Here is a 22,665-nt window from a genome sequence, read left to right as displayed (position 1 = left end):
GAAAATTAATTTACTAGTTTAAGAAAGATGTGAGGGTTTTCCTTTGAAATCACAGAGAAATCAGTTCTACTGTGTGTTACTAATCTTGCTCACTACACCATAAGTATTTAATAAACATGACTATGGACTGATAACATCAAGGAATGTTTTTGAACATATGCAGAATATAAGCAATTTAACTAACATGACTTTACATATTCATTATATAAATTTCAATGCTTGCTAAAGTTGTGGAGAGATAATTTAATCATCATAATGGAGTGCTTATAGGATTACACTAGGGAAAGTTACTGTATGTAGTCGGATTTAAAAAAAAATGTTGCACAGCAAACTTCGTGTATAATACATCTCATAATAACAAGGATTCAGATATGCCAAAGGCCAAATCGAGACCTAGCCACCCAGTCCAACATCCAGGCCTGTAAGGACTATATATGGAAAAAATAATAGATAAAAAAATAAAAACCTGAATGTCCCTCTTTAGGCTTTGTTGTAGGTATTACTTTTGGAATCCTATATCCAATATTGTAAAGGATTTCATGGTATTTAAAAAATGAGAAGTTACTGCAGATAAAATTCCACAATTAAAGTAATGAAACAAATATGAGCAGGAAAAAAAACATAAGGTCTAAAGACTTAGAAAACATGGCATAATAACATAAGAGCAAATTAGTTTTAGAAAAAAACATAGCATTGCTCAGAAGAATGCTAAATAAAATAAAACACAAGGTAATACATTCATATTTCAACAGAGCATTAATTTTCCTTCCCAAATAACACTTGCTGAATTAGTTAAGCATCAAAAAAAAAATTATGTGGAAGGAAAAGAGGCCAAAATACAAAGAACATGCTCAGTGACAGTGTATTTTGTTATATAAAGGTATTTAAAGGGATTACAAGTATATTTTCCTTTAGCTTCCTAAAGATTGGAGAAGGGCATCTGTATTAATGGAGTTTGCAGACGGATGCCAACATTAAAGTAAATTGTCAACACTAAGAAATATGTTAAAATGTGAGGACTCCTAAAGAACTGTAAATGGTTACAGAAATAATGATATAAATTAAGCAAGTGTAAAGCAAAATACCTGCGGAAAATAATTGAAAATATAATATTCTGTGGTGAACCTGAAAGATAATTAAGAATTGTCATAGATCAGTGGTTCCCTTCCTTGGGTCATGACCTAGATTAAGGTTGCTGAGGGCCTACAGAGGGTCAGGAAGGATCCTGGGGTGGGGGGTGGGGGGTGTCTCTGACCTCCTGGATAAACACAGAAGAAGAAGGAGTTGTCTTTTGGTTTTCTGTCCCTCCCCACCCCCGAGAAAGAGGAAACAGTAGGAAGGAGAGGTAGGGTAGTGAGAAGTCTTTCTCTAGGGCCACAGCAGCAGGGCTGTGACCAGTATTTACAGATCAACGTGACTCAGATACCTTTAGAGCTGTCCTCACTACAATCCTCACCGCCTACCTGGGATTCGGGGGAGCCAGCGGTTCATGAAATGTATTGCAATAATGCCTGTTCTGTATTAGTTTCAATAAAGCAAATAGGTGGAACTCTTTAAGGAACTCTTTCAGTCTGGCCAGCGAAGCCATAATGATGACCGATTTATAGCTTTCATAAGAGAAAATTGAGTAGCAGGGTAGTTGATGTTAGAAGCTGGTGGGAAATAGTTGGTTCACAAAGAAAAGTACTGAGGTCCAAAAAGGAAGCAGTGTTTTCTCTCTCTCTCTCTCTCTCTCTCTCTCTTTTTTCCTGGGATCCAAATAAGGAAATTTGGGGCAATTTTGATTTTTCTGAATGAGAGCCAAGAACAACTAAAATAATGAAGAAGCTCCAAGGATACAGTGGAGGAGAAAAAAATGTGTCATTTAAGCTGCAGAAAGAGGAGCCTGCAAACAAATTAATGTGGGAGGCAGCTCAGGTGACTGATAAAAATAACATGGTATTAACATAGAAACTAAGTGACATAGAAACTAAAAATTTAGCTTGAATATAGACAACTATTTCCAACAGATGGATATCTAAACAACTAAGCTTGCAACAGGCTTTTAAATGATCAGCAAAACATTAATTTCTTCATAAGTCAAAGTTTAATGTGATACTGAGACAGAAACCAGGTACTATACTTCCAGAAGTGAACCACATCATCAGTTGGCATTTCTCGAATAGCTAAGATGTCTGTTCCATTTACAGATAATTTCAAGCGGATAATTTTCAGCTCTGACGTTTCATTTTATGTGCACATTGCCAACTGATAGACCCTCTTAGGGGTTCTCACACTGTCATCAGGGTTGCACTGCTCAACGCCCTTTTCCTAGAACAATAAAAACCCTCCATACTTTTTCAACTTGTCACGTTTTCATTGCATTATAGAATTTAAAGAAGCTTTGAGATGAAAAAGACTACACAATGCTTAAGTGTTACTATTATTATGATGATGATGATATATATGGTCTACAAGATGTACAAGGGCATTTTGGGATGAATGTATTATGAGTCACAAAGTTGCAACTGAAGACAGCTGTTTGATTGCTACTTGAGAGAGTAGAGTTGAACAAGCCTGAATATGGATGATCTCATTTGGCTTTATAAAAAAACTAAACAGAACACAGGCAGTTAGTTGGATAATATATCTCCAAGGAAAAGAAGACTTAGTGTAATTCATTTCTCGCTGCAGTATATATCATACTCTTGCTTATAAACTTCAGATAGGATTTCTGTTTCCAAAAGGTCAGATTATCTTTAGCATGGTGACCTCACTCTTTGGTCACAGCATGTAAGCCTGCTTATTATTATTGTTTTTTTTAACTTTATTGCTTTCTTAATTTCTTTGTACTTCCCTCCGCTATATTATAATTCTTGCATGATTGATATTTTCCTTGACCATTTTCTTCTCCTTTGGGAATGAAGAAAAAATTACTTAGAACATTGGCTTGTATTTGTGAGCTCCCATGCTACTGTAAAGTATGGAGGGAAAATATGAATTCAAAACCTATAACCCCCTTGATGCAAAATGCAAAGAAATAAAAAATTAAATAATTATATAAGATGAAATAACAAGAAATGCCAAGAATACCATGTGATCAATTACCAAATGAGTCAAATAGACCAAAAGAACTACAGATTGAGGCGGAGAAACACTCACTTTGTGTTAACCTAGATTACAAACGTTGTAACAAAGAAATAGGACTTTTCCAAAGTCGTATTGATAGACAGAAAGGACCAGGATGACATTTAAACTGAAGGAATGCTGTGAGAAAAGTCACAGAGGTGGAACGGAAAAGGGGTTTTTCATGGAATGATATGATTAGCATAAAAAGCCCCTGAGGAATTCTGGGAAAAGGGACGGAAAAGCTGCTGGGGAAAGATTTAGGCAGCTGTTGAATCTAGATGAAGAAGATGAAACTTCATTCTGAAAGCCTAGGATAACAAAAATCATGTGTCACATCCAATTTACTGATTGATCCACAGAGAGACTGATTTATAGAGGATAGCCTAAAATTTGTGTTAACAAAGATCATGAATTGACTCTGGAGGGATTTTCAAGGTTCGGTGGAAAGAGCCCTATGCATGTGGGCATGAATGTAATGGGGATATGCATGCAGAATGCACACTGTTTACCATCTGTGAGTTAAGCAATATGGAGTCACTGAAGATTTTGATATGGAAGAATAACTACACTAAAGTGTTTTTAAAATATTTCTTTAATAAAGACACAAACGTAGATTAGAGAAGGAAGACAGCGGTGCAAACCAATCAGGCATGAGATGGAGGTCTTAATTGGGAATGTAGTCATAGGGAAGGAAAAAATGATGGAAATAAATAACACAACAAAGGGGAAAAAAAATCAATAAAGCCCTGATGACCGTTGTGCATATGGGATATGGGTAAGAATGAATCAAAGATGAATACGCAGTTTTGAGCTCTGATGACTGAGAGGCCTTGTCTCATAACTTCCAAATGTACTTTGTCATTGAATATGCTTGTCAACCTTGTGAAATCTGGATATGTAGTATTTGGGTCACTGAGTATATGGACAGTCTACCCTAAGTAATACTCCAAAATGAAATGGAGAAAATGGAGAACATTTGGTTAGAACATTCTCACCTCTGAAATTTCTTTCTGGGAACCTTGCTAACTTGTAGACCCTTTCAGAGGTTTGCACACTGTAATTAGGGTTGCGCTGTTCAACACCCTTTTGAAGAAAAGAAAACCATGTCCAAGAGAAAATTAAGTGATTCGTTGTTATTGTTGATAGTATTTGACTGAACTTTTTTTAAGTGGATACATGATTTTCCGTGGCTTATACTGTGTAAGTAAAGGGTGAATACATTATACTATCTTGACCAAATGTATTACCAAAGGTGAAGTATGTAATTCCCTAAAAGGCAGAGACCACATATACTTTGATAACAATGTAAGGGTGGAAGCTCTGTGGGGATCTTGTCCAAATTAAGGTTTCCACTGAAAAGGAAACTGTTTATTTAATTTTTATGTATAAGAAGTTGGATGTACAAGGTGAAAATGAGGTCTTTTATGATCAGATCACACAGTCTTGAAAATACAGCCTGTCAAGTCAGTAAGTTTTCTTACTGGGGTATGTCTCTTTGGCTAAGCTAGGCACCAAAATACAACATTTAGGAAGACTATCAATAAAACTGGTCAAAAAAAGCATTCACCAAAAACAGCAGTGAAACTAATCCTCCTTCCACAGAATTTATCATTGACTGTATCTTATATGTAGCTTATCTCAAGTAAGGACACCTGGGGTACAAAAGGCCAAATTTACTAGTAATTTAATATTGATTTCCCTACAGAAATATTTATCAAAGAGGTAGGCACATGTTCCTATGGTATATTGAAATTTATTTCATTTGTGAGAATTTTGTTTTAGGAGCAGTTGTGAGGAAAGCTACTTTTGTTAATTCACATTTTTGTTTTAATTTGCTAACTTTTTAAAAGATACCTGCTAAATGATGGGGATAGAGCTATACTACATGATATATAGCTTAAAAGTCAAATCCTGAAGGAGATAACCTACTTCTCCAAATGCTTAACATATCTAAGAATGACTTGAAGTCATATGACATAATCTAACCTAGAAATGGGTAAGGAAAATATCCTAGCACCAGAACTAAACTTGGTTCTGTTATTTCTTTTTTTTAAATGAAGAAACTGTGTGAACTTGAGAAGTTACTGAATTTCTCTGGATTTTCATTGCCTTAGCTGTGAAGTGAAGAGGTCAGACTAGATGCTCTTTCACAGAACTAAATTTTATGAGGCTTTATCAGGTGGAATCTGTGTAGGTAACCAAGTAGGCTGAAGAGAAACCCATGAACTTTGATTTTGAACCTTATCAACACAAGAAAGTCTAGAGCTACTGACTGGCTGCTTTCTTTGTGCTCCTGCATTTCTCCACTGACTGAAATACGTAGGAGAAAAGATCTGAGAGGAATAGTAAATGCCAACTTGATTACAGAGCCCTGGTGACCCTGCAGGACCCAGGTGAGCTGCCTCAGAAGGTATGAAATTATATATCCCTGCCCATTTCCTCCAAGTGTCTTCAAAAAAGAATTAGTTTCCATGGGCACTTCCATGCCATGCTGGTAAAGATATAATCAGTGCCTTATTTCTGGAGATGATTTGGGCAATACCTATCAGGATGTAAAATGTATATACCTGTCTTTCAGTAATCCCCCTTCTAAGAATTTGACCTATGGAGATAATCAAGTGTGAAAAGTTCTACAATCAAGAATGTTCATGACATTCCTTGCAACTGGGAAAAACTGGAAACAGTATAAAACATAACAGATGAACACTGCCTGGCCATTAAAAATAATGGTGTAAATGGAATGGAAAGATGTGGACAACAGCATCTTATCAATTATAAAAAGGATTTTTTTTTTTTTTACTATTCATAGTTTATTTTAAAATCTATTTAAGTGAAAAAAAAAAAAAAACAGTTCACCATTTCTCCCACCTCCTACCTCTGCCTCTGGCAACCATCAATCTGTTCTCTGTGCCTTGTTCTTGTTTTAGATTTTACATATAAGACAGAACATATGATATTTTTTTCTGTCTGACTTATTTCAGTTAGCATAATTCCCTCAAGTTCCATCCATGTTGTCACAAATGGCAAGATTTCATTCATTTTTATAGCTGAATAATATTCCACTGTATATATGTAGCACAATTTCTTTATCCATTCATCAGTATATTGGCTATTGTAAATAATGCTGCAGTGAACATGGGGGTGCATATATCTTTTCGAGTTGGTGTTTTCATTTTCTTCTGATAAATACCTAAAAATGGAATTGCTGGATCAAATAGTAGTTCTATATTTAAATTTTTTAGGAACCTTCATACTGCTTTCCACAATGGCTGTACCAACTTACATTCTCAACAACAGGGCACCAAGGTTCCCTTTTCTTCACATCCTCACCAACACTTGCTACTTCTTGTCTTTTTGATAAAAGCCATTCCAACAGGCGTGAGGTGATGTCTCATTGTGGTTTTGATTTGCATCTCACTGATGATTAATGATGTTGAGCATCTTTTCATGTGTCTGTTGGCCATCTCTATGTCTTCTTTGGAAAAATGTCTATATAGAACAATAATACCTTATCAGTTATATGATTTGCAAATATTTTCTCCTGTTCAGTAGGTTGCCTTTTCATTTTGTTGATGGTTGTCTTTGCTGTGCAGAAGCTTTTTAGTTTGATGTAGTCCCACTTGTTTGTTTTTGCTTTTGTTGCTTTTGCTTTTGGTGTCAGATTCAAAATATCATCACCAAAACCTATGTCAAGGAGCTTACTGCCTATGTTTTTCTCTAGAGTTTTATAGTTTCAGATATTTTGTTCAAGTCTTAATCCATTTTGAGGTTTTTCTTTTCATTAGAGCTTATTTTTGTGCATGGTGCATGTGGTTCAGTTTCATTCTTTTGCACATAACTGTCCAATTTTTCTTTTTTTAAATGTTTTTTATTTATTTATTCATGAGAGTTAGAGAGAGAGAGAGAGAGAGAGAGGCAGAGGCAGAGGCAGGCTCCCCACCTAGCAGGGAGCCCGATGCGAAACTCGATCCCAGGGCCCTGGGATCATAACCTGAGCCAAAGGCAGACGCTTAACCATCTGAGCCACCCAGGCGCCCCTGTCCAATTTTTCTAACACCGTTTATTGAAGAGATTGATTGTCCTTTTCTGTGTATATTCTTGACTCCTTTGTCATAAATTAGTTGACCATATATATGTGTGTTTATTTCTGGGCTCTCTATTATGTTCCATTGATGCATTTGTCTATTTTTATGCCAATACCACATTGTTTTAATGACTATAGCTTTGCAATATATCTTGAAATCAGGGAATGTGATACCTCCAACTTTGCTCTTTTTTTCTTAAGATTGCTTTGGCTATTTGGGGTTATTATGGTTCCATACAAATTTTTGGATTGTGTGTTCTTTTTCTGTGAAAAGTGTCATTGGAATTTTGATAGGGATTGCATTGAATTTGTAGATTGCTTTGGGTAGTGTGGACATTTTTAATAATATTAATTCTTCCAATCTATGAGCACAGAATATTTTTTCATTTATTTGTGTCTTCTTTGATTTCTTTCATGGAAGGCTAGAGACCAACATGCCTTACATACCATTTATTTATTTTTATTTTTTTTAAAGATTTTATTTATTTATTTGACAGAGAGAGACACAGCGAGAGAGGGAACACAAGCAGGGGGAGTGGGAGAAGGAGAAGCAGGCTTCCCACTGAGCAGGGAGCCCGATGCGGGGCTTGATCCCAGGACTCTGAGATCATAACCTGAGCTGAAGGCAGACGCTAAATGACTGAGCCACCCAGGCACCACATACATACCATTTATGGAAAAATTGTGTATGTGTGTGTGTGTGTGTATCTGAGTGTAAGTGCACTGATAGGGTTTCAGGTGTTTTTAACTCATTTTTGAACCTTTCTATAGCACTTGAATTTTTAATTTATTTTTAAAGATTTTATTTATTTGAGCGAGAGAGTGAGCAGGAGTGAACAAGTGAGTACAGGCAGGGGAGGAGTAGAGGGAGAGGGGGAAGCGGACTCCCCACTGAGCAGCGATCCCAATGTGGGGCTTGATGTAGGGCTTGATCCCAGACCCCGGGATCATGACCTGAGCTTAACTGACTGAACCACCCAGGCACCCCACACTTGAATTTTTTAGAATCAATAGGTATCAATATTTTAAAAACAGGAAAATGAATGCGGAATAATTTTGGCTCCCGATGAGCTGAAAGTGAACATAGAGCACCTGGATAACAGTTATGCCAGTGGTGAGCATTCTTTTGGATCATGGCTAAGTTGTGAAATATTAAAGTTTGGAATAACTTTTATTTTTTAGAAATATCTTAATTATCAGGAATTACAATGTCTGCAACTGTGCTTAGGTATTTCTTTGTCATGTCATTATAGCCAAAGGATTTTCCTTTTTTCCTGGCTTATAATCCCTGAAATTATGTAACTATCATGTGTTACACTTTATGATAATGTTGTTCTAACTTTGAACAGATTTTGTTATTAAGATTTTTTTAACTAGTATATTTTGTCTTTTCTTGACTGTTCTTGTGGGATACTTATTTTACTTGTTCAACATCTGAAGCCACTCTTTACTGTAGACATCTTTCTAGGGTGTAAAGGAAAACCTCCCTTTATGGAAGCTAATCATGTGAGATATTTGCTTTCCTTGAGCTAAGGCACAGCCTTTACCATCAGACGTTCCAGCACCAGACTCTAACTAAGGAGCTATTGCTGCAAGAGGGAAGTGAGGAGGAATACTCTTTCTTTCTTGGTGGCGGAGACAGTGGTGATGGCTGCATGGGCAAGTTCCTGGGGCAGAATGTCAGATGTCAGATCTTGCGCTCAGAGGTGGCAGCAATGATTTCTTTATCAGTTTAGTTTAAAAACCAAAAAAAAAAAAAAAAGGCAAAAATACATAAATGCCCCATGCCCAGTGTGGGGCTGGAACTCACAGCCCTGCTCTCAAGACCTGAGCTGCGATTAAGAGTCTTAGCCCACTGAGCTTAACCCACTGAGCCACCCAGGCACCCTTTTATCAGTTTAGTAATAAAGATAGTTTGAGTTGTTGTTTTTGAAAACAAGCTTTGAGTTGGTTTTCCAGCTCTCCCCAGTGATTGTCTGAGCTACGCGTGCACTTGTACTACATTTATTTTCTTCTGAATCATCCAGTGAGCTGGTGACTGGGGACTCTGCCTGATACACTCACGCTTCTCTGCGTCCTCTTACCACACGTACACTCATACCTGCATCTTTGCCTTTTCTGTGACACCATGAAGGAAGTGTGCCCTTCTCTAGCCAAGAAGGAGTGTATGTTATTGATGCCATGTGTCACCATCTTACGTATTTGGCTTCTCACATTACGTCCTCTCTTATCCGCTTTATCAATCACTCTCTTTTCACAGGATCTTTCCCTTCCACATGCATGTTTATCCATCTGCCATTTTTGGAAACATGTCTTGCCTCGCCCATACTTTCACGTACCTAAGTCTCCGGATCCTTAACTGCCATACACCCTAAAAAGGTTATTTGTGCACATTGCTTCGTCTTTCTCACCTTTGACTCATTCCCCAGCTCTCTGCATTATGGTTTCAGTTCTCATCATTCCACTGGAACATATAGTGATAAAGTCTCCAACAATCTAATTCCATAAAATCTAACTCAGGTAACTCAACCTCTTAGTTTCCCTTCTTCCTTGAAATAGTTTCCTTCCTCTTGGGTTATTTGCACCCTGTTCTGGTTTTCCTCCTCTCACATAGGTTGCTCCTTCCCAATCTCCTTTGTTGGTTGAGAAGAAATCTTTGCCTCTAATTGACCTCTCTAGTCTCAGTCTTAGGTTCTCAGCTTTTCTGTAATTTTTCCAGAAATGATGTGATCTATTTTTACGGCTGGAAATGTCACTTGTATACTGATGACAAGTGACAGTATACAAGTGACATTGTATCTTTCTTTCCCAGATCTCTTTACCATAAGTTCTAGACTTTACATCTCCACTTGAATGTCACACTCGCCCCACTAAAACCTGTTCCTTCCCTAATCTTTTTCATCCCAGTAAATGGCACCACCATCACCCTGTTTCTTCAAGTAAGTAACTTTGCATCTTCCTTTCCTCTTGTTTCTCACATGCAGTCCATCAGAAATACCACCAATTCTGCATGCAAATTATTCCTCATGTCTCCTCACTTCTCTCTACTTCCTAGGGCTACCCTAAACTCTTACCAAAGTACTCTAATAGCCCTAGAACCACTCCCAATTCTTGGCTCTGTTGGCTTTTCCCTATAACATCATAAGTTCTATGACAGAAGGGTTCTTGTTGGTCTTGAATTTTTTGCTCTTGTCCAAGTGCCTCATTCATAGTAGGTGTTCAGTAAATATTTGTTTAATGAAAAACTTAATCAGTCCATCAGTCAATCCATCAATCAATTGATTAGACTGAGCTGGCGGCAAGTTGAATACTAACTTGTCTGGAAAGCTAGAAAAAAAATCAGCAGATGGTGATATGAATTGGATTGGGATGCTTTATAAATAAAATTAAAATCCCCATTATCAAGCTGCCAAGTAAAGAACTTGAATGATAAAATTGAATATTCAAAGTAGGTGGACTGAGAGGTACATTCATGTTAATGACATTGCAATTTATCTCATTTGCAATGGAAATTGCTCTTACTTAAAATAATTCAATACAACCAACTTCTATTAATTAACTGGTTAACTTAACAAATAATTATTGAGCACCTATTATATAGCAGGTACTGTTATGAATGCAGGGAATAAAGCGGCAAGCAAAACAGAAAAAAACCTGCATTTGTGAAACATACAACTTAGTTAGGGAGAGAGACAAATCAGATAAATAAGTAAACTCATATCATATACTGATAAGCTTGGTGGATAAAAAATAGAGCAGGAAAGGAGGATGTAAAATGTGCACGAGGATTTAACATTTTAGGTTGAGTCTTCAGGATAGGTCTCACTGAGGAGCTGACTTTTAAGGAAATATTGGAATAAAGTGAGGGAGAGAGCTATGGGGATATTTATGGGAAAAGTATACCAGAGGGAACAAAAAATGCAAAGGCCTTGAGGAGGTGATATATTTTCATATTAGAAGAATATCAAGGAGGCCAGTGGCTGGAGTAGAGTGAACAAAGGTGAGGGTAAGAAATCCATTGAGAGGTAAAGGTCAGGGGTGGTGGTAGGATTCTTCTGGAGTTATAGTGAGCGCTTTGGATTTAATGCAAAATGATGTGAAAAGCCATTAGAGGACGTCGAGTAGGGGTGTGGTACATGATCTGGCTCAAGTTTTAACAGGATCACAGAATATATTTCACAATTATTAGCCTACAAAATTAGTTGAGGGATGCCAATATAAACCAGGTTCAAAATTACCATAATTACAGAACTTGTACAAATATGCATTACAGTCATGTACTTAAAGTATGGTGGTTATATGACTTTCTGATATTTTGGCCCAAACAGAAAAATAAAGAAAAACCCATTAAAGATGATTAAATAACACTCAAAAGCACTTACAATAATTATATTTCTTTACTTTAGAAAAATTATTTCTAAAAAGAAAAAAACCACTTGATAAACACAGTCTTTATATAATTGACTAATTTTTGGTGAGTGAAAAGATCATTATTTTTAACCTAGTGATTGCATATCATCACTAAGTATAAAATATAATACAAAATATCTTAATTATTTTTGGCGGGGGGTAATGCTGGGGCCAGACTGCTTGGATTTGCATCCTAGCTCTGTCACCCACCAGCCATGTAATCTTGGGCAAGGGAATTCTTTCTCTGTGCCTCAGATTTCTCATCTCTAAAATGGGAAAAATGATAATGTGTCCTTCAAAGAGTTGTTTTAAGAGTACATGAGACAATAAGCAGAAAGGATTTAATTAACACAGTGCCTGTTAGAGTCAATGTCTTTTTTAATGATTATTATTGTCCTTATTATTATTATTATTATTATTATTATTATTATTTCAGTTGCTGATTTTCAGTTGTTGCATTTAAGTGAGAACAGTGAGATGAATAGATTTTTAAGGAAACTTTCAGGTCTAACTTTATATAACTTTATTTAGACTAAACAATGTTGTATTTTGCCTTGTCCCAAATTTTTATTTTTTATAAGGAATATTTCACAGATAAATTGGAAAATATGTATTAGAAGGTAAGATTAATCCAAATATTTTACTAATTTACCAGATTTTTTAGATTTGGTATAATATCCAGGGTCTAGATCTCTTATGCTTTAGTGTCCTATTCACTGTTGCAGAATAACCTTTCTTTAATTTTTATTTATTTATTTATTTTAGATTTTATTTATTTATTTGACAGAGAGAGAGAGAGAACGAGAGCAGGAACACAAGTAGGGCGAGTGGGAGAGGGAGAAGCAGACTCCCGCTCAGCAGGGAGCCCAGTGCGGGGCTCGGTCCCAAGACCCTGGGATCATGACCTGAGCCGAAGGCAGACGCTTAATGACTGAGCCACCCAGGCACCCCAGAATAACCTTGTTTTAATGTGTTACGTTTATAGGTAAATACAAAATAGACATCACCAGAGCCACGTTGCATAGAGTGCAGTGAGTAATAATGAAACACAATGAAATAGCTCAGTATTTAGTCACTATTAAAATTGATAACAGAAAGATCAGAAAGATCATTTGAGTCTGTCTCCCTGGGTCTCCTTAGGCCAATAATCTTTAGATTTCAAAGTTAGTAGGCATGATATATGTATACATTGTGTGCCCACTTAGGATAACCTTCGTTGTAAACCTTTTGCACTGGAACAAATTTTAATGTTGTCCTTCATTTTGTGACTACCAGTGATTTTCTGCGAAATCTTCATACCTATGTGTGGGTTTGAATTCCTTGGTCATCTTCATATGGAGCTTTTCTAATACCAAAGAATTATCAATGTGTTAAGATTAATATTTTGCCTAATCCCTTTCTTATTTCAGTAAGTTTTGAAGGATATTGTACAAAAAAAAAAAAAACCACCTTCTATAAATACGATAGGAGTAATTTGTCAAATAAAGAACATATGTAGTTTAAGATTATTAAATAAAACTGCTAATTTATTTTTGTAAAGACTTTATTTATTTGAGAGAGAGAGAGAGCAAGCATGAGCAGGGGGAAGGGCAGAGGGAGAGAGAGAAGCAGACTCTCTGCTGAGCAGGGAGCCTGATGCAAGGCTTGATCCCAGGACCTGCAGATCATGACCTCAGCTGAAGGCAGACGCTTACCAACTGAGCCACCCAGGTACCCCCCAAAACTGCTCATTTAAACAAACAATACCCCAGAGCTTGAGAGAGGAGAAGGTATTCAAAACACATTGGTGTTGTTCACAGCAGTTACTGGAATTTGTCTTTTGGATATGTTCATTGCATTTCCAAATCATTCCTGATATCTCTATGTCTTTGCATTTGAGGGTGAACATGATGTTGAATATTGTTACAAATTACACAGGGCCAAGTCTGGCAAGTAAGATGGGTCATCAATCTGTACGCTACCATTTTGGATGAAAAGCGTGAAAATCTATTTGTTAGAATTGCTTGTAATTGGCTAAAAGTATGAATATAAATTTTTAAAATTCCACAATAGTATAGTTCTAATACTAATTCACACGGTTTAAGCCATAAACAAAGAAAACTAGTGAATGCAGGGATTAGAGCTGACTTGGGGTGTGGTATTATTCAGAGACCCAAGCAATGTTGCAGAACCCAGGATCTGTCTGTCTAGGTCTAAGATCTGTTTTCTCTACATTTGCTAAAATTTTCTGTGGTGGCGAGACAGCTGCAAGAGCTCCAGCCTCATAGCTTCTCAAGACTGAGTGCTGGGTCGGGGCATCTGGGTGGCTCAGTCGGTTAAGTGGCTGCCTTCGGCTCAGGTCATGATCCTGGGGTCCTGGGATCGAGCCCCGCATCCGGCTCCCTGCTCAGCGGAGAGCCTGTTTCTCCCTCTCCTTCTGCCTGCCACTCTGCCTACTTGTGCTCTCTATCTATCTGTCAAATAAATAAATAAAATCTTTAAAAAACAAAAAAAGACTGAGTGCTGGGGAATAAAAGATCCGGATTTTCTCTCCATTTGTCCCCTGAGGTTTCCTTGGCTCCAACTCTGAATGTGATGCTCTGATAAGCAAGACCAGAGTCAGATGCTTGCTTTCCTTGCAGTGCATCATCTTGATGGATTAAGAACAGGGGCTTCTCTTCCTCCAGAGGGAAACCAGTGGACTATTGCTAGGGAAGAGAGAATGGATGTGGGTAGCTAAAAACTAGCAAGTGTTTACCACAAGCGGACACACACGCAAACACACATACATACTTCACAATTGCAAGTTTCAATGTCAAGTCAAAACCATAGATTGGAGTCCCAGTTCTGCCACCAGGGTAAAGGTATAGTGTAGTGACACTTTAGACCCTTGACCCAGTTAGTTCTATACCTGACTGCGTATTTGACTTTGGCTATGTTATTGCATATGCGTCCATTTTCTTATCTACAAAATGGGGATTATAGCGATACTTACTTCAGAGAGTATTTGTTCAGATTAAATGAACTACTCTTTGTGAAATACTTAGAACAGAGCCTGGCACATAGCAAGCCACTGTGATTACTGTGGTGTGTATTTAGACACTGCAGTCCTTCACTGCCTAGGTCTCTGTTTCTTTACTTGTAAAATTAGAGGAGGGGATTGCATTTCAATAAAAAGCCAATGTTTTGTCATTCGATGCTTTCATAAGCATGTGGATGATTCTCATCTTCTAGGACAGTCTTTACCAAGGTATCTTTGAAACAGGAGGCCAGAAGTGCATTACAAAGAGGCTAAATTTTACAATGATCTCAGTAGAAATTATATAACTTTCCTCTAATGATATTCTGAATGAAAAAAGAAACCCACTGCCCAAAATATAATTAAGGGATATGTACTTGTTAGAGTAGCTTGTGGTTGAGTCATAAAACAGTCTTAATAAAGCAGAATGATCCTAAGCTCTGACCTCTACTCTATCAGTAGAATATCGTGCTGGCTATGTGATGAAACATTGAGCAAGATTTTAATTTTTGTGTAATGACATCATAAGTCACAGTATAATATCCTACTAAGGAGAGTATACTGCCTGGTAGGACAAATTATAGTTACCAACTGTAACCAATGCTTGGACCGTGATAACATATTCCTATGCAAATTATTCAGATGTACCCCACAGAATGGGTTGTTTCTAGATGGCTACTTTACATTCATTTTCACTTTTATGGTCCAAAGGTAGAATTGCCTTTATTCACCTAGTATGAGATCAAAATGCAGTGGCATGTCTCCTTAAATAAAATAAAATTTGGTTTTAGGTACCTCAAAGTGGTCTTGAGATTTTACCTGTTAGAATCTAACATATAGCAACTGGAAACTCATGGCATTATTGAAACAGTATTTGCATTCTCCGTGTGCTTTTGTGTTTAGAAGAGGTAATAGGAGGTATGTTTTGATTATGTTTTCTTGTTTAAAGAGTTTAATATACATGTAAATATATGTGTATGTATTGTGCTGTGATATTCTGCATGACTAGTTATAGAATTGGATATGAGGAGTTCAGGGATCTTGCCCAGAACTGCTTTAAAAAAATACGTTAAAGAATATTGAAAAAAGAATATTGAGAAAAGGTTAGGTGGGACTGTCTAGAAACTTAGTTTAAGACTGAATAGTAGAAAGAGAGGGTAATTAGTATTTCACAAAACAGCAACCACAATGATCAGGTAGTGGTTCTCTGTAGCTATTTGCCTTATGCCTTATCTACATCTTTGGGAAGGATGAATAAAATAGTTGGAAGTCTCAGATATTATTACTAATGCTCTCAATCTTGTACTTGTGAATTTCTTGGGGCTCAAGAAATTCCCCTTATTCCCAGGAGTCTTACCTTGTTTATCTCCCTGACTTAATTAGCTTTGAACTATGAGTGTCCGTGCTTCTCTTTCAGACAGAGCTATCTCCAGAGTCTAGACGGGAGCAAATTGGAGCAAGTGCCCAGGGCTCTGCTTTGCTGGGGAAACCCCGCCGCTGGGGCTGATACAGCAGATTTGTGCATGTTGTCTGGGGAGGAGGGAGGAGGGGATGGGAGGTAATACAGTAGAGCATGATGATCGAAAATAATGAGCATGATTTATAGAGCACCCTCTCCCCCAACTTTCGTCTACCCCATGGAAGGGCAGTAATCCCAGTGCCCTACACACTACAAATGACCATAAATGACCTTCCATATCTGAACTACCTTACTGTTAACATTAATTCGTGCCTCCATGCATTCACCTGACAAACATTTATTGGGGTCTTGGTATCTTCACATTTGCGTTGGATGATTTAATATTTGTCATAGTCAAAGGACCGCTCTCTCTCGTATCTTGGTGAATACAAGAATCACAAGGTGTGCTTACTACAATTACATTCTCCAGAGATGCAAGAGGCTATACATTTGTATTTTTAGAAAGTACCAAGATAGTTTAAGAAGCATTTAATTAGGTCATAATTTCCATAGGTGGGGAGCATGCCAGCTCATTTGCCATTGGGGTACCTAACACCGAACACCATGTCTGGCACACGATAGTTACTCAACATGCATTTGTTTAACTTTATATTGTAATAGACTAGGGTGGGCTATGTTAGTACAAAGATGATTTTATCACAAGTCCTTCTATATCATTCAGAAGCTAGGCAGATAACACATGGCACACACAAAGAAGAATTTGAAGAGAGTTCAATGAAGAAGGATCATTTACAAAGTCGTGGGCAGGGGTTAGGGAGGAGAAAGAGATGGTGAAACATTCAGGGGCTACCAATAGCCAGAAGCAGCTGCCTTTAGACCTAAAATCCAAAGGGATAGGAAGCTTATTTCTGGAACTCTGTAAGTGTAGCCATGGTAGAGGGGCTGCCTGACAGGAGGGACTCAGGGGGATAAGTATCTGACTGCCTTTTTTTTCCCCATTCCCTGAACTAATGGTGTCATTGGTCAAACCCTGCCAGAAACCAAATGGCAAGGGAGCCCAGGTGATGCAGTGTTTCTCCTCTCATGGCAGAAAGAGAATGTGGAGAGTAGCTTCCTTCCAGAAGCTGGTAGTCTACAGTCTTCTTTCTATGTGGTTGTCAAAACACCAGTCTTTTCCAGTTATCTAGATGCACCAAGGATAAATCAATTCTGTGAATACCAAGATGGAATGTTAACCAAAGTTTTCATTTTCCAGATGATCACACACTCCTAGACACATACCCATGTATACACACAGGCACACTCACTCACACACACACACACTTCCACGGGATTCATAATATTATGAAACATGATCCCTGTGGGAACCTGGACATTTGGATCTATACCATCAATTAAGTATCACCTTAATATTTGATAATTAAATCTACAAAAATTAATAGATCTCAATAGATAGACTTATACTAAAATGATTGGATATTTTAATGTTAAATAATATAGAGAAAGACACCATTAACGTTTGAAGAGATTGTTTATCTGCACCTCAGTCTTATAACTTTCCTAACTCATGCTCTGGCTTCTAAAACTACAAAAAATCCTTTCCCATCTAAAATTTCTCAGCTTTCAGCCTCATTTTCTATACCCCCACATTTTAATGCCTAAGATTTAGTTAAAGATCATTTAATTCGCTATTTTTAGAGCAACGTGGAATTATGAACCCAAACTTAATGATAATGAGGACAATATTTCAGAGGAGGACAAACGTCTTCTCTGATATGTTGCCAAAAATATGCTGCTGAGACGAAGACCACCCAGAAGCTTCAACTGGCACATGATGCATCAGCCCATATGTATTAAAGAAAAAACGAAGAGAAAGAAAGGAAGAAAAGGCCAAATGGAACATTTGAAACTTCGGCTCAATAGTGTGTTTCTAAGTAAAATGTAACAAGGTTGTTCCAATCTCCAAATTCAGTTGAACAGATGTTATTGAATATCTATGACTTGATGGTCTTCTGCCCTCAAGAACCTTACAGTTTAGCAGGGGCGGGAGATAAAGTCAACAAACAGCATTATACAAGTCACTCTGATGAATCCCCAGCTAGAGAGAGAAGCAAGTCCCATAGAAGCTTAGTTCCTGCATTGCTGATTCTGATTTGGAGTTTGGGGAAGACGTCACACAAAAGGCAGAATCTGAGTCTGACCTTAGAAAAAGAGAGGGTATTCTGCATGGAGAGTTGGTATGAAAGGCCCTTCAAAGCCTTCCAAGTGGAAGGTGGCTGTAAGTATAAAACAAGGCATTCTGAAGTGGCAGATAGATGTGGGGAATGTCTTAGTCAGTGGGTCAGGAGACTGGCCTGTGTGGAAGAATAGAGTGAAGAATGAGACCAGAACAGTTGTTTGGGACTAGATTATGGGAGGACTTGAATGGCCTACAGCACTTTGGTGTTATTCTTTTGGCAGTTGGGAGTCATGGGATTTTTGTCCTGAGGAATAGAAAATGCAGAAGGGAGATGATCTGACCCGGCAGCTTCGTAGAATAATGAACAGAGGGCAAGAGAGTATGGATGAGAAGCTCAATGAGATGTCTTACAAGAGATAATAACTTTTAAATTGTGAAGGGTCCATGTGGATGGAAAGAAAGGCAGTAGGAGTTACAAAAGCCTTTAGAAAATAAACAATGGGAGGACTTGGTAACTGATTGGATGTGGGGCCTGTGGGAGAGGGTATTACCAAAGATGTCAAATGTCTGAGGTTTCTGGTCTGGATGACTCATAACTTTAACAGAGATAGGGTTTGTCTATTTCCTTCCTCCTTCCATGTTGTCTCTCTTTATAGCCTCCTCTTCCTAAATTATGGTATTAGACATATTTTATATCATTCAAATTCAGAAATTTGAATTTCTGGTGGAATATTTCAGTGTGAAAAATAGGCAAAATTGGGTGTTGGGCTTGGTTATAGACAACTGAGAGTTAATTGCATAGTTTGGAGAGTGGATGGGATGAGAGAGTACAGCAGGAAAAGATAATAGAGCAGAGGGTAGAAATATGAAGAACATTGGAAAAAGCTACTTTTCAGGGTCACATGGTGGATCCGGGTTAATTCAGATGTAAATGACTCTATTACTTAAGAGAATGGAGTGAGTCCAGCTACTTCCCATAGTGGTTTGGTTTGAATACATAGCATTGAGTGATCTTGTTGAATTCTCCTTTCAATCCAATGGATAGTATATGTTTGGACATTCCTAAAACCTACTGAAAAAGCAAAAATCATCGTTATTATTCTGGGGCACCCTTGGCAGGGATTTCGTGTGCGCGCGCATGTGTATGTGTGTGTGTATGCATGCCTGTGTGTGTCTACACCTCAGAAATTTGTTTCCTCTTTTAATTAAATAAAGCCTATGTTTGTTGGCTTTTAGGGTGGGCTGCAAGGCCCATCTGTTTAACTAGGCAGTTGCCTGATATTGCAGGGGGGGAGGTTTGGCAAGTGTAAGTGTGAATTTGAATACCAGATACAGGCTATTTAAAGCTGAATTTATCTTTAATAAATTCACCCAGAGGTGTTCAGCAATAGGTAGTTTGGAAAATGATCATAATTTGTGCAGAGAAGTCTTTTTTTTTTTTTTTTTTAAAGATTGAGTGGTGTGTGATTGAGAGAAGAAATAGACTCAGGGAAGTTCATCTTTGATATGCTCTGTTCCTTCAGGTCTCACCACGAAGGAGGGCAGCCTACTTCTACAATTGCTTTTGATATGCTGGAAGGCAAAATGGTCTTCCATTGTATATGATTTAGTACTAATTTGAGAGCAAATGATACGTAAATATTTTCTTGATAGTATGTGTTATAGCAGTAGGCGTTTAAGACCAGGGGTTGTCAATCTTTGAGGTTTCTGAAAAGAAGAGCAATTTATGATGTGTTAGGGTAAACAGTTGGATTACATTTTTGAGATACGTGTTCCATCAGGTAAAATCATTGTGATTACAGGCACTGGAACTGTAAGTAAGTTATGTGCTAAAAGGTTGAAAATGTAAAACAAGTATGCTTGTGCTTAACTACTAATCCCTCTTTGTATCTCTGCTGAATAAACTACAAGAAAAGGGGAAAAAGGATGTTTAAATAATAAAGCAGAAAAAGTGCATTATGTAATTTTAATAAATAATAAGCATTAATACAGCTCAAGGTAGTGTTTCATCAGTGGTCCAGCCATAAGAGAATATTCCAGAACTCAAAGAATTATGAAAGATTATAAAGAAGTTATTTCAGTTGGAAGTTATTTCTTTTGTTTACTTTTAAAAATTTCTCTTAATTTCTTCTTTATTTTGTGATGTATTCTATAAAGGCACAGGTTGTTGTTTTAACATCCAGACTCCATTGTTCAGAAATGTATTGCAAATAAAAGCAAAAGAAGAGAATGGTTTTTAAGAGCTTTGCATATGCTTGACAGCAGAAAATAACAAATGTAAATAAATCTTTAATATTTCCCCTAATTCAGTTTGTGCCATGCAAATGTCAGGGCTATACAGACAAATCAACAAACATTTGAAGGAAAACAATATACATAACTTATTTTATATATTAAAAACAACTGTCAAACAATTATGATCTCATGTATTAGTTGGTTGTTTTGAAATATTCCTACTAGAATTAAAAAATGCTACGAGGGCCTTTGAGCTTAAACATATTGTGTCAATCAAGAGCATATGTAATATATCTAAAGCATGAGGTAAAAATTTTCTTCATAAATTATTTCATAAATAAATAATTTGCTTGAAAAAGTTTACAAAAATATTTGTGCTTTTATTAAGTTCTCTACAGATCTTTTGTGGTTAATGTAAATGGATTGATACAGACAGCATTTTGATCTGCTGTACTCTAACTTGAAATACAAAAAGTAACATGAAGAGATTCTTCAATTCTCAGGCAAGCTTTAGCAAAATTGAGTCTGTGAAACTTCATTCATTAAATTTTTAAGTGACCATGAATTTGCTGGCTTCAGTACCTGAAGGGTAACTTTATCCTTTCAATTAAAGGACATAATTCACCCTCAGACCTTTGGCTTTAACTTTTTATATAATATATAATTTTGGGTATACTTAATGGTCAAATTTTGTATTATTACAGGTGGAAAAACACCAGCCATCTCAAGGGTTTTGTGCTTGCAAAAGCATGTAATTTAATTTTTTTGAACCGATTTAATCAATGATTGTTTCATGTGAGTAAATTTACACTCTCAACAATTGCCTTAAATTTGAGGGTGACGGAGAGGAAGATTACTTCCCCCTTTAAAATGCCATTTAAATCTTGGGGAGCAGAAGGAGATTAGGGGATAATCCTTGTGATATATTGTACTATTTAACTTTGCTGCTAAGATGCTATAGCCTCAGATTTTATCAGTTAGATACCAGCTCCAGCAGTTTTAGGTGCTATTAACCCTTTAAGTACAAACGTTTTACCATTGAGGTGCCTATTTCAAAATTTATTTGATCTAATATTTTTAGTTAGTCATGGCTAAAGAATGTTTCACTCAGATCCTTTTTTTTCTCCCTGAATAAAAATGCCTCTCACTGTGCTGTGCATATTTCCATAAAACTTGGTAAGCTAATTTATGGCTTAAAAAAGAAAATAAAGGTCTATATTTAATATATGAATACTTTTTACAGTGGAAATTGGTGGTGGACAGTATTAAATGACTCTAGTGTGGAAATATGCAGGTGGTCATTAGTAGCTGACTATGAGATTTACTCAGGATTTTGATATTAATTTTCCTTGCAAGCAGGACTATACATAAATCTAACTCTGTTCCCAAATTAATTTAAATTGATGATAACATATGAATAACTCCATGCATCTAAGGTTCATTGTCTTTTCACTCCTTTAGGGAATATATAGTTTGCCTCATTGTGAAATTGTATTTTGACCACTCTTTTACCTGACTAGTTTTTCTATTGCAAAAGAATTATTGCTTTTTTACTCATAGAGAGTGTATGGTACACACTACCAAAATCCTTCCGGAATAAAAGTGCTACAAAAAGGAATCACGTATCTGCCTGACTAGGTATATTAAGTAGAAATGAATACCTTACAGAAAAAGGAGTAAGTTTCTAAAAGCACATGCTTATGTTTTAATTTTTTTAATGATTGGCTTTTTCACTTCTGATGTTTCAAAAATATATTCATCTTTTAAAAGATGCAAGAATCACTCAGTGGAAAATATTTTGGAGGAAATTACTTCATCTTCATTTCACAGATTCATGATTGTACCTCTAAAATTCTAATTTTAATCATTTTGTAGTTTGGAGAAGGAAGGATGCTTCTCCTTTTAGCACAAAATTACTTTAAACTGACTTTCACTGGAGGAAAAACATGCCACTTAAAGTCACCCAACTGAAGGAAATGAAGTCCAAAAGCCCAAGAAATGTTTACTTAGTTTCTAACACCTACTATACTTTGAATCCTGTCGTGGGTCTCTTTTATGCATTGTTGATCTTTAGAAGTTAAAAAAATAAGAGGAAGAAGAAGAAGAAGAAGGAGAAGGAGAAGGAGAAGGAGAAGGAGAAGGAGAAGGAGAAGGAGAAGGAGAAGGAGAAGGAGAAGGAGAAGGAGAAGAAGAAGAAGAAGAAGAAGAAGAAGAAGAAGAAGAAGAAGAAG

Source organism: Mirounga leonina, unplaced genomic scaffold (genome assembly GCF_011800145.1).
Source record: "Mirounga leonina isolate KUSES-001 unplaced genomic scaffold, KU_Mleo_1.0 Mir_165, whole genome shotgun sequence".
Lineage (NCBI taxonomy): Eukaryota > Metazoa > Chordata > Mammalia > Carnivora > Phocidae > Mirounga > Mirounga leonina.
This window is presented reverse-complemented; position numbering follows the sequence as displayed.